We start from the raw sequence: 13442 nt of genomic DNA on the forward strand, positions 1-13442 counted from the left end.
CACCGGGGACAACGCCATCAATGCCGTGGTCTAACGTGTCTGTTACGCGATGCGCCGCGCACGTCCATGTCGCCACTACGACGAGTGGGCCGCAGTTCTTTCGCGGTGATTTCAAGCCAATCAAGCCTCACGGTTTTGACCTCGGTTCCGAGCGCTCCCCCAAAAATGTACAGCCTGTCGGCGACGTGGTGCATGACATTGCGACATTGTACCGCGCGACCTCTCAAGAGCTGCCACTGTCTCGTCCAGGTATTATGGAACTCGACCGTACGCAAGCGGCCACCCATGGCGTACAAGTATCCTTTGTGCTGGATTCCGGCGCCGTACGCTCTGCCCATGACCATGGAGTTAAAAGCGCTGTAGCACCTTTCCTTCAATTTCATAGCCTCCACAGTCCTAATCTCTGTTGTAGAACCTGCCGAACGTTCAATTCCGCCCAAAACGTAGACTTTGGCTTGTAATCCCAAAACAAAGAATCCCTCCGTGAATTGGTGGTATTCTTCATGCACATCACCAGACGAAATCTCCATTACGACAGTGAGGCTGACGGTAACCATAATCACCCATCGTCTGGCGCATACGACTCTGTTGTAATGAGAGACGAAGAGGTGTCCGTTCTCTATCTGGTGAAGACACTTCCATCCCGCATCTGAAAACGAATACAGAGACACACCGTCACCTACGTAAAGCACTCCGTTATGTTCCGCGACGGATGCATGACTACGGATTGCAGACGGCAACTTGCATACTTCTGTCCACTTCTTGTCACGCAATTGGCATTGAGACACCGATCTCGTTGATTCGTCGATGGCCGTTAAGTGACCCGGTGACACGCTTGGCAGCTCGCCGGCGATAAATTGCCGTACATATTTCAGACTTTTGATTGAGCCGTCGATGATATTCTCGGTACATATATGTCTCGTAACAAACTCACTGGGCAGGTACTGTAAATTGATCTTCAGAAACAAGTCGTGAAACCTAGTCTCTCTTTTCTCTCGGTCGGCATTTGTCCAAGCCAACAGCCCCATCCATTTTAGCATTTCTATCGCGGGAGAGGACCCTTGCATCAAATCGTAACAGTAGCCGACTGTCTCATAGTCGAACGCTTTGAAATCCTCCAATCCAACGATCTCTTTCAGATTCGAAACGAGAAATTTCGCGATCTGCGTATTCAGGGCTGTCTTGTTATAGAGACACAACAAGGAGACCACTTCGGCGAAATTGTTCAGATCAATGCTCTCTGCGAGAAATTCCCCGCAGAGATCAGACAACACGGGCAACTGCAGCATTTCCGCGGCGTCGATCAGGCCTCTGGCGGTCGTCATGGAGAGTCCCGCTGATCCCAAGTAAATGAAGTCGACGCATTGTTTCGCGATCTCTGGTTTCATCACGGGAAAGTTTACGATTCCCGTCCGGGCTTCTTGCGTGTCCGTCAGCAACATGCGTCTGAAATATTCTGTCGACGCGGTCAACACGCATTTGTGTGCCGCGACTTGGAAACTGCCGCATTTTATGGTAATGTCGCAGAAATCTCCGTTGGATTTCAAATTCGACAGCAACTTGCAGGTGTGCGATGGAGCCTTCTTGTAGACGAGCTCCATCGGTTACGGTAGTCTTATTTACTTGTTACTGTATGAAGATTGAAAGGCTGCAACAGAAAACAGCATGATGTGAATCGTGACCTCTTGGCAGGGTTGTAATGACTCGAGTTCGATTCGAGTCAATCTGTGTAACTCGAAACTCAGACCGACATTTTATTGTAATTTCGAAGACTGGCAAAGTAACCACACTATTTGGATTTTGTCTACTGTCTGTTGAAAGTGAGGATAATTAGCATATAATAAATGCGAACCATTTGATATCACCAAACAGGGTTATAAAAAGTGGATTTCACAAGATTTTAATTGGACACTGAGCAGTCAACACAATGACTTGGACTCGATTCATAATACGAATGACTCGGACTCTACCCCCTGCTCGCTGACTTGGACTTGACTCGGTGGTGAATTAAAAATGATTCAACTCGACTCGAGTCAAAACAATAATAGTGAAATTGATTTGTGACTCGGAGCCTTGCGACTTGCTCACAACCCTGCCTCTTGATGGCGGCTGAGAAAATGGAGAAAAAGAGTACTTAATAGGGTCCAAACCCAACATCTTATGTACCGTAAACCGGGTTCACTTGGAACAATTTTTCACAATTACGCTTTGTATACTGGAGATGAGGGGGACTTTGGACATCATATTTTCTTGTATTGATCCAAGGGGGAGCCTGCCAAGATTTCTGCCCTAGATTTAGAATTCTTGGAGGTATCTGCTGCCAAGTTTGGAATCTATGGCTCGCATGGTATCAATGTCTGTTAGCCATGAAATTGACGACCAACCTTAATTTATCAATGTTGGGTCAATTGATCTGGTAGTGACATGAATATGAATCCACCTTTTATTGAGACTACTTGTGGTACAGTTGCCTCATGAAAAAGAACTGAACATCCTGCAGCAACCGTTTTCCATCAATAACCATTTGAATGCTATGTCCACTTTCCGCTTTTTTGCTTTTTTTTCTATCACTATTTGGACATAGATTTGCAAGTAGCATGAATTTCTAGGTAAGTGGACATATGAACTTGAATTTTCAAGGGAAATTGCAAACAAAACTGGTTTATGTCAAAATTACATGGTCAAACTCAAAATTTTCGAAAATGGACATACCGTAGCATGGTTTGGTTTTCAACGATATTATTGTCTCTACATCACAAAGCCTACTGTGTATGGTGGTCTATACGTAGTTAGGAAAAGTTGACTCTGTAGAATATTATCTTAACAGTATCACCCCAGAGTGGAATTGGTGGCAACCGTCACGCGCAACTTTCCATTTAATTCCTTAATTATTCTATGGAAGAAACCCTTTTGTCACGCGCAACTTATTGCCGAAGACAACCACTAATTCCAGTCTGGGTATCACCCAACCCAAATAATCAATTCGCGACAAATTAAAAATCATTTGAGTGGGTGGAGCGGCAGCCCGGCCGCTTCCCCATCCACTCTTACCCGCACTGTCACCACGGTGGGCCACACCCAATATGGAATCGGTGTATCGTGGACAGTGCATGTACCAATGATTCTAGTCATTATAAACACAGGTGTAACACGGAGAATTGTCTTGGCACACAAAATATATCGCGGTAATTCTAAACGTAGCCGGGATTCAGACCCAGACCTCACAAATTTTCATTTATGGCTATAGACATTTCAATACAAACAGCCCTTGAGGGGCTAAGCTGCCCCTAAATTCGTAAAATCAGTCATACTCACACCTATAACTTTAATACTAGGAAAGCAAAATCTTTCTGAAATTTACACACATTGTGCTTCAGTGGATATTCTAACGTCGGTTAGAATTTGGTGTGAAATGGCCAACTATTTTTGACATTTACCATTTTTCCGTGATTTTTCAGAGAAATTTTTGCATAAATTCTTGTGGCAAAATTTTTCAGTGACATTATTTGACGTTGCTTTCTTAGATTCCAATTACTCCAAATTAGACAGTCATAAGTTTTTTCATCATTATCCCTACTGGAATATCGGTACGTTTTGTCGAATATAACAGGTGAGCCAGAGTGGAATTGGTGGCAACGTCACGCAGGATTTTCTGTTTAATTACTTAATTATTCTATATGCAGAAAAGCTCTCATCACGCAGGATTAATTTCAAAAAACGAACCGAGATTCCATATATAGCCATATAGGCAGGTGAGCAGTGAGAACTGAGCAGCAATGATTCTCCAAGCGAAAGTAATTCAATAAAAAATAATTGAAAAAGAAAGAACTTTGGGAGCACAGGACACCTATTCTCTAAAAATTAAAAATTTTACAGAGTTTATAGTAAAGATATCGCCCGGATGCTATGTTCTCCTCCAGCATTGCCTATAGTGTTCTGCTTTTGATATCTTCGTCCATTCTCACACAGTTCAGAATGAGTCGATTTCCATTCTTTGAAATCCTTTTGCCCCACGATTTGTATAGTAGTCGCTCAATGCTCGAAAATATTACGGTTGCGGAATAAGGAAAATGGCTCTGAGAACAAAATCCGATGTCATGCTTAGTTCCATGGGTTTTCAAAGGCCATGATCCATGGAATGAATGACACTGTCATAGATCTGACATCTAATCCGCCCTCTACAGGTCATCAATATCATCTCTGATCGACAACAAAACAGCAACCAAAGCCTGACAAATGTCACCGACATGCCTGAGAATATACTAGCCACCAGCACCAGATGCAATGCAAAGTGCTTGGCCAGCATGGGTCATTGCCGGATACCGGCAGGCGGCATATACTACTTGTTTGTTATGATCTATTGTAACGCGTCATTGATTATAACATAGATGTCCTCAAAAGCATGCAGATCGGCAGCGGCGAGCGTAGGGTCTAGTCTTGGGTGGGAGGTGCCGAGTAGAGGTCGACCGATAATGGTTTTTGGTCGGCAGAGAAACTATACTTCCTGCATTGCAATCTACATCTACTGGACTGACCAGCAATTCTGTATCACGTTTCGATTTTTAGGTTATCTCAAATTTCAATGAACGTGCTCAATGAAACAATATTTATTTTGAATTTGAAATATTTCGTTTGTTGTTCAGCTTCAGCTCGAGCGAGATAGTGTAATGGTTATGCGTCCGGCTTCTCGAGCGGTAGGTCGTGGGTTCGATCCCCGGGTCATACCAAAGACTCGAAAATTGGTATCCGCAGCTATCCTGCTAGGCGCTCAGCAATCACGGATAGCATGGAGGAGGAAAAAAAACGGGGGCGCAGACTAGATGACCTCATGGGGCCGTATCGCAACTCCGTCGTCAAAGCATATCGATGGTGCAGGCGAAAAAGAATATCATATATATCTCTCTCTCTTTCTTCGGCATGTACAAGAGCCATCTTGTCTAAAACATTTTAATTTTGGCTAAATGGTTCTCTGCTTCTTCCATATATTTATCGGCCTAGGATATCGGTTATCGGCATTGCGAATGTGTCGATAGTCGGTATCGGCCTGCAAAAACCATTAACCATTAGTGTCCGATTCCATTGACAAATCCAAGTCGCTTCGACATCTTCCTGTCTATTCATTGTATCGCATTTTTTGTGGTGTATTGAACTGATAAAATTGCTAATAAACCAATATGATGATGATGATAATGAGGAAGTTTACAGTGGAAAGTGTCTCTTGCTATTTGTTAAATCCTAAGCATTGTCGCAGTATACTTTCAAATGGAATTAACTCCGTTAAAACGGATTGATATGCCTCATCTACGCTATATCGAGCCAGTTGTTTGAGTGCAAGTGTCATCGGCAGTGGCGAGCAATTATTTTTCCCCGCGGGCCTAATTAGAGCAGAAAATACATTGGCGAGCCGAGCCAAAAATTTCAACTATCTACTGCGGCGTAATAATAGTATTTACTAATTGAAAGCAGTGAATTGCATTGTTAATACATGGTGCTTAGTTGATGTATTGATATTACTTAATGAAGAGGTGACGGTTAATTGACAAAATTAATATTTATTCGCCGACATAATTCAAAACACTGATGGACATGACACATTTGAACCTCTTTTAAACACACATACATGTTTTATATTAAGACAATAAAATGTATTTAGGATACTAGAAAGCTCTTCTTGCTCGCTGCCTCCTGAGCAGTGTATGTGTATATCTTGGTGAAATAGCCATTGTTGTTAATGTTCGCTCTCCCTTAGTCGATTGTCTTCGTATTTTTGATATAGTACTGATTTGAATTATACCCCATCCCCATGGCGACCTACTCGCCACAAACTGAAACGACGGGTCCACCCCCGACTAACAAATATTCAGTGCTCTGAATCTTCTTGGAATTTCATCCGTCGGTCTTCATCTTAACTTTTTGACATGCCCGCCCGTTCATCGTCTCATGGCGAGCACTGATTGACTTGTTAAATGAATTAGTGATTTGGACAGGTATCATGTAGCAATTTGAAGCACAGAGTGTGTAAATGTGGCAATGGCCACTAAGGTTTGAAGACGAAACGATATGCTGGAAACAGTGACTTTTTGCGACTTTAATTGTTACGGCACACTTTGCTACATAGGCTTTATTTTGAATTTGTATTACTCATATAACTTACGTAGGCTATGTAATCACGACAAATAAATAAACAGGTTAAATAGTGAACGAATGTCCGGCTCTGTTTATACAGCCCAGGATTTTAGTCCACGGATTAGATTCAAAAGTAGGTTTTATTATAGATAGCTAACCTGCGGATAGATACGCAACCCCCGTCGTCACGCTTGCTTGCCCAGAGTTAATTACTGCTCAACAATCTGAACGCCACAAGATTGCTAATCTCATAGCTGACGACCCGAGCTCTCAAATTGAATAAAGTTTGTCTTATTTGAAAGCTACTGTCACGCTGATTCCGAAAATATAGATAAAAATTTCATCAAGGCAATGGAACCACGCCGAAATAGCCTTCAAAGTCTGAAAATTGGCATTGTTCTGAACAATCGCAGCGACGCAGCATAATGAACATAACGATGACCCTTGCGTGCTTGCCATTGTTCAGAACAATGCCAATTATTATAATTTGAAATGTATTTCGAGGGGGTTCCGTTACTCGGATCAGATTTTATTGTCTATTTTCGAAATCAGTGCGACAGTAGCTTTCAAATAAGATCACCTTTATCTAATTTGAGCGCTCGGGTCGTCAGCTATGGGATTAGCAATCATGTTGGGTTCAGATCGCTGAGCAGCAGAGATGAGCGGATTTGAAATTTCTATGTCCTAATCCAATCCAAATCCGAACCTTCAAATCCATATCCAAATCCTAATCCATAACTTTTTCATATTCAAGTCCATGTCCAATCCTAATCCGATTCCAACTGGAAATTCAGAAAAAATACTAATTTATGCAATGGAGGGATTCGAAAATTTTCTTTCGCAACCAACGATTCACTTGATTCAAGATAACTTAGTAACGATGAGTACATTAATAACTGATCTGAATAAAGTTGGTCGCCATTCGCCACACGGCATTTCAATCTCCCAGAAAATAAGTAAATCCAATCCAAATCCTAATCCGTTCTGATAAAAATCTCTAATCCAAATCCAATCCAAATCCGACAAAATTTCACAAATCCTGTTTTTTCAATACCTAATCCTAATCCATGCTCATCTCTGCTGAGCAGTAATTTCCTCTGGGCAAGCAATCGTGACGACGGGTGTTGCGTATCTATCCGTAGGTTAGTTATCTATAGTTTTACGTTCTGAATCCTGGGTAACTTTTCGCGGGTCACTCAAAATCGCGTCGCGGGCCAATCAAAATCGCGTTGCGGGCCGCATTTGGCCCACGGGCCGCACTTTGCCCAGGTCTGGTCATCGGCCTTCTCTTTGTTATTGGTTATTCGGTACTGCAGTTTACTGTGTGAAACCCAATGTTGTCGCTATGTAACACCCATGTATACATGGTTCTGTTGTGAAGAACATAGCGTTCCACGTGTTTTGATATCGTTTCAAAATATGGCATAGGCAGATATTACTTAAAGGGGCACAGCACTCTAAAAATGATGTGGTCTCAAATTGAAGGGCAGAACGAAATAAAAATTTTGGCCGCCGCCGTGTTTTGTAGAACGCCACCGTAATGGAGCTGCAATTTATTGAAATATCGATAGCAACTTCACGCTACAGCAGTCATGCAGAGATAGAACTTTATATCGTTGTCAGCCGATGTTGTGAAGGAAATATGTCGTACACGCAACGGTGGTTTAGATACCGCGCGTTCAACGGAAGATGTTCAGTCAGGAGATTTATGTCAAAATCGGACCTAGTGTATTCTATTTATTTAGGACATAGGGCAGTGGTCGGTAACCTATCAGAGATGAGCATGGATTAGGATTAGGTTTTGAAAAAACAGGATTTGTGAAATTCTGTCGGATTTGGATTGGATTTGGATTAGACATTTTTTTCAGAACGGATTAGGATTTGGATTGGATTGAACTATTTTCTGGGAGATTGAAATGTCGTGTGGCGAATGGCGACAAACTTTATTCAGATCAGTTATTAATGTACTTATGGTTACTAAGTTATCTTGAATCAAGTGAATCGTTGGTTGTGAAAGAAAATTTTCGAATCCCTCCATTGCATAAATTAATATTTTTTCTGAATTTCCAGTTGGAATCGGATTAGGATTGGACATGGACTTGAATATGAAAAAGTTATGGATTAGGATTTGGATTTGGATTTGAAAGTTCGGATTTGGATTGGATTAGGACATAGAAATTTCAAATCCGCTCATCTCTGTAACCTATGGCTCGCGAGCCATATATGGCTCATTTGGGTATAAGATATGGCTCTTTGACATATTTTTAATTTTGTACTTGATAATTTAATCGATGTTGTAGCAACCTGTTGGTAAATTGTCTTAACGTCCAGAATAATTATTCTCGTGGCAACATAAACATGTATTTGAGAAATCAAGGCAGCGGCGTATCCAGGTATAAGGGCTCGGACCCCTTAACAAAATCCTCAAATTTAAGTTGCTGTAGCCCCAAGCGAGCAATATCCCTCGCGAATTCGATGTACCCGGCATCGCTCGCTGCGTAATCTTGTATTGCACCATTCGTTAGTTGATCAACGAGAATGGCAGACATGGGGACGTCTGTATGACAATCCAGTTTTCAAATACACACTATCTTCCTGATCTACGCCGAGAAATGAACTGCCTTGGAAGCGTCATTCCAATTATAAATCCAAATCACAAACAACGCTTCGCTATCCATGTCCAAATTGATAAGTAGCTTTCTAGTACTGCCGTTAAAATGTAGGCGTGTAGTGCAACGTTTATGATGTTACCGCCGAATTGAGAATTCGATCAATATTTATATTTTCGGAGTCAGTTCTATATAGCTGTATTAGATTAATATCAGTTAGTATAATTTCTGAGCTATTTTCGATGAATTGCGATATCACAGGACGATTAGTAGCCTACGAGTTTTTACGGAGAAAATATGGCGCCCACGACGAATCCCATGTACCGAGTTCAAATTAGTATTGCCATGAAGTCACGGATTTTCAATTGTGACGTAACGATTGATTGACATGTATGGCTCTTTGGGAGTTAAAATGGAAAATATAGGGCTAACATGGCTCTTCAGACGAAAAAGGTTCCCGACCACTGACATAGGGCGTGTACGACATATTTCCTTCATAGCATCGGCTGACAACTATATAACGTTTGATCCCTGCGTGACTGCTGGAGCGTGAAGCTGCTATCGAAATTTCCATAAATTGCAGCTCCATTACGGTGGCGTTCTGAAGAAAATTTTTATTTCGTTTTGCCCTTCAATTTGAGACCACTTCATTTTTAGAGTGATATGTCCCTTTAATACATAGCGCGCACACTGTATGACATTTTCTTATTATGGCTTGACTATAAATAGTCTCGTGCTTTTGCCTCGTGCAAGAGACTCAATTCATAAAACACATTAGTAAGCGCGAACTTACAGAGTGTATGCATCAGATCAAATGCGCTTTTTGTTTAGTTAAGTTTGTAGGCTTCTTCACTTTCTGCGTTTGTGGTCAGCAGCGTGGGAGTCTGGTTGATGGACTTTATCATAATGTTTCGAATTCTCGGTATGATTTTGCGGTATTGCGATCTCGTGATGTTCGATCTGATGAATTTAAAAGTGAATTGAAACAAACGGTGCGCACTAGCTACATAGGTAAATGGATAGAAAAACCCGTCGGTCCGTTAGTTGGCCGCTGATTTCCAACATTTCAGTCCAATTTCCACGTACATTTAACCAAACTTAACAAAAAAGATGACATTTAGGCGTCCTCCGAGGAATCTTTCAAATAAGTCAAAAACGATGACGTGTGGTAACCCTAAAGTTTAATGTCTGTTGGTTTAATTGGAAGAAGGCGACTAGTCATAAAGAAGCAGTACTTAGATGTTGACTACGGATGGGAAATGTGTATGCTTCACTCCTTGTTAGCAGCTCTAATGTAGCATGCCGCACGCATGCACTTGACTTATATCTTAATTATCCAGTAGCAACTATGCAATACCTACCAACACTTTTACACACATTCTGTAGCTAGCGAATTGTTTTCAGAATTGCTACGTTGCATGGTGGACTCTCGATGGCCACATCAACAATGGTAATGTCACATGTCTGCAGTGCTACCAACGGAAATAGTTGCAAACCAAAACAGCACAATAATTTAACAATCATCCCCGGTATTGCAGGGTTCTTATATCATAAAGCGCATGACGAAAAATTGTGATGTAGACACCATTGTCAGAATGAAGCAACACGCGATGTGTCACCAGCAGTGTACGCACAACTTCAGTGTTGTCAGCGAACAACTGCTGCTGCTGCTGAACGTTCTTTCTCCATACTTGGCCAGTTACTTGGTAAGGACAGACACTTTCCACACAAGAATGTAGGAAAGTATCTTTCGTTTTACTACAACAAATTTCAATTAATTCTACCATGCTACGTGATGTAACTACTGGAACTATTCATAGGGTCCGATGTCGATTGAATAAAGTTTTGTCATGTGAAATTTTTTCAGTTTTTGAGTCAAAAATGTTTTTAAAGGCCAAACTGCTACGTAAGGAAAGACAGTTCCAACCAGAAATGAGGAAGTAGTACAACTCTAAAATTATGAGGGAAACACCTAATTTGCATACGTTAGGTCAGAATTTTGTAAAAATTGGGTTTTCAAAGTAAAAAAATGTCAAAATTTTGATTTTTTAGGTCAAAATCTACTGTTTTATAGGTCAAAAACATCGCTCTGGTTATAACCAATCAGGATCCTTGGTACGCTATTCCTCCCCCACTTCACCGATTCCTACTTCATTGTAGGCTAATTGATTGTGTTTATGAGAAATCTACACAATAAGCCTAAAAGTAATGTAGGATATCTTGGAATTTTTCTTATTATAAAGGCCGACAGTGAACAAACATATGTTCGGCATTTGATGTCTTGAAGGATCATTTAGTAAGAAGTATTTCTTAAATTTGAGAGAATGTGTAGGATAATTCAAGCACTTTGTCACGTATCCACCATTGTATCGTGGACTGGATGTTTGACATGCCTCCTGTACACCTGTCAGTCTATTATTAGGTGTGTATAGTTGATACGTATTGTGATCGATTTTTGTGTTTAGGACTCAGCGAAAATTTGAGGTTCCTCGTAGGCTTGCCGATTAGCGTGAGTGTCCCCTTGGTTGGTAGTAAAGCTTAAAGAACCACTGGTATATCGGAAATACTGCATTTCCCTGAAGTTATTCAAATTTGAGGAGTGTTGCAGACATGGGGTAATCGCGATTAGTAATCGTAATCGATTACGACGATTACAGCATTTTCAAGTAATCGTAATCGCAATCGATTACTTTCGAAAAAAATCCGAAGTAATCGTAATCGTAATCGACTACTTCCCATATCTAATCGATTTCTTTGTGAAAGAGCGATTACTTTTTATTTGTAAAAGGATCATGACATAAACTAAACATTCGTGAACAAGGAAAATATATTATGCCAGGTTAGTGATAGCACAAACGTCTGATTTACAAACGCCACTGCTCATTATTACGTCAGAAGTATTAACTTTACTCGTGATTACGTAAGAAGTATCCACACAGAGTAAATAGATATTTGACGTTTGTAGTGTTATTGATTGTAAGAACACCTACCGTGCGATATATCAGATCATCAATACACTCCAGACGTCACTACCTCGAAGCAGGATAATAATAATCACAATTCTGCCTAGTTGCAAATGGTAGCTTATGTATGTATTGATGTTTAGTTAATGGTTATGCTCAGTTAAACGCAGTTTGTCGGTTGGTGTTTGGCGAGCAGCAGGCCTATATGTAGTACGTACGTACACCGGGCAAAGATTTGAAATTTTAACATTATAATTTCCACACGATGCATTAAAAAGCAGCAACTACTGATATATATCATAACCGAACCATTCTTTGCCGTTTGTCGTAACGGCAGCTTGCAGTATCTGTATTAAGTAGAAGGCAGAATTTTATGTTCACTTTATCTTATTCTCTTGAAACGGGCGCCAATCGTTATTTCGCAATTCTTTTCCTGCCGCCATAGCCATCCGCTTATATGCCATGGTAGCGTGGGTTGTAGCTAGGATTAAGACCATAACAGCAACTCGTCCCGCACTCCAACTCCAAATGTTGGTCTTAGGCCCAAATAAGGTGGTTAATTTTCAAGTTGACATCATCTTCGATAATATTAGTAATTGCATTATATTACAATTCATTTTTAATCCTCTCTCAGCCCCCGATAGTCAGATTTAGCTGTAGAGCTGAGAGCACGTAATTCATAATTATAACATGTGGTATGTTGTTGTAATTACTTTACTGTATGTCGTAAATTGGTGACCTCCGTTCTGTCATATAATCGAAAGACATTGTAGTCGCCCAAACGTAGCAGACGACAGGAAAAACGTTTCGTGAGACGCACAAACAAATAATTGTCATGTCTTTATTCCTCTGTGGGTGACCTGGGAGGCATTTGTATTGTGGGCTCATATCGTAAGGCTGGGACTATTAGTCACGCCCACCCTGTGCGGCTATTGACATTGGACACATGCTCAAAGTTTTTGCCAAGGTCATTCTTTATTAATACCCTCGCATGTCGCATGTGAGATCAAACAGCATTTGTCTTTTGGTATGTCGTGGCGCGGTATTGTCCGGCACCGAAATGCCGATTCCTATAAATTATACATACTTTTTTCATGGGGGTGAGAGGTATGCATTCCAAAATCAAGATATCAATAGACATTTAAATCGGGAAGCCCGAAAAAAGTTTCCAGTTGAACAAATCTCCTAAAAATACTTTATAATTTATGATGGTTTTACCAAATACTTTTGAGTCCCTTTCGAGCGCGCTCACCACCCTATTGGGGAGTTTAGGGTGCGGCAGTTACGGACCTGACAAGAATGAATATCTTTAGATGCGATAAATTGTCCCCTATAAAGTTGAGCAATGGGTACATTATGACGTAACAAGCAAATGGCGCATAATTTATTGAGAAAGTTGTTGTTATTTCATTAGGCCTTTTCAACTCAATCCTTATTGTCTTCAATATATCTTCGAAGACTAGTTCGAAGAAGCAAATAAAATGTAATCGTGATTACTTTTCAATTGTAATCGTAATCGTAATCGACTACTTCCTGATGTTGCTGTAATCGTACTCGTAATCGTAATCGCGTGATTCAGAAGTAATCGTAATAGCAATCGATTACATTCATGAAGTAATCACCCCATGTCTGGAGTGTTGTAGCATCACAGCATTTAGCCAACAAGCCGTGGTCCGTGCGAATGTCCCTAAATACCCTCTTCCTGTATCACAAACATGTTACATTCGGAAAAATCATAGAGATG

This window comes from Botryllus schlosseri, chromosome 1, assembly GCF_051294905.1.
Source record: "Botryllus schlosseri isolate E-star chromosome 1, Bs_hap1, whole genome shotgun sequence".
In the NCBI taxonomy this organism is placed as follows: domain Eukaryota; kingdom Metazoa; phylum Chordata; class Ascidiacea; order Stolidobranchia; family Styelidae; genus Botryllus; species Botryllus schlosseri.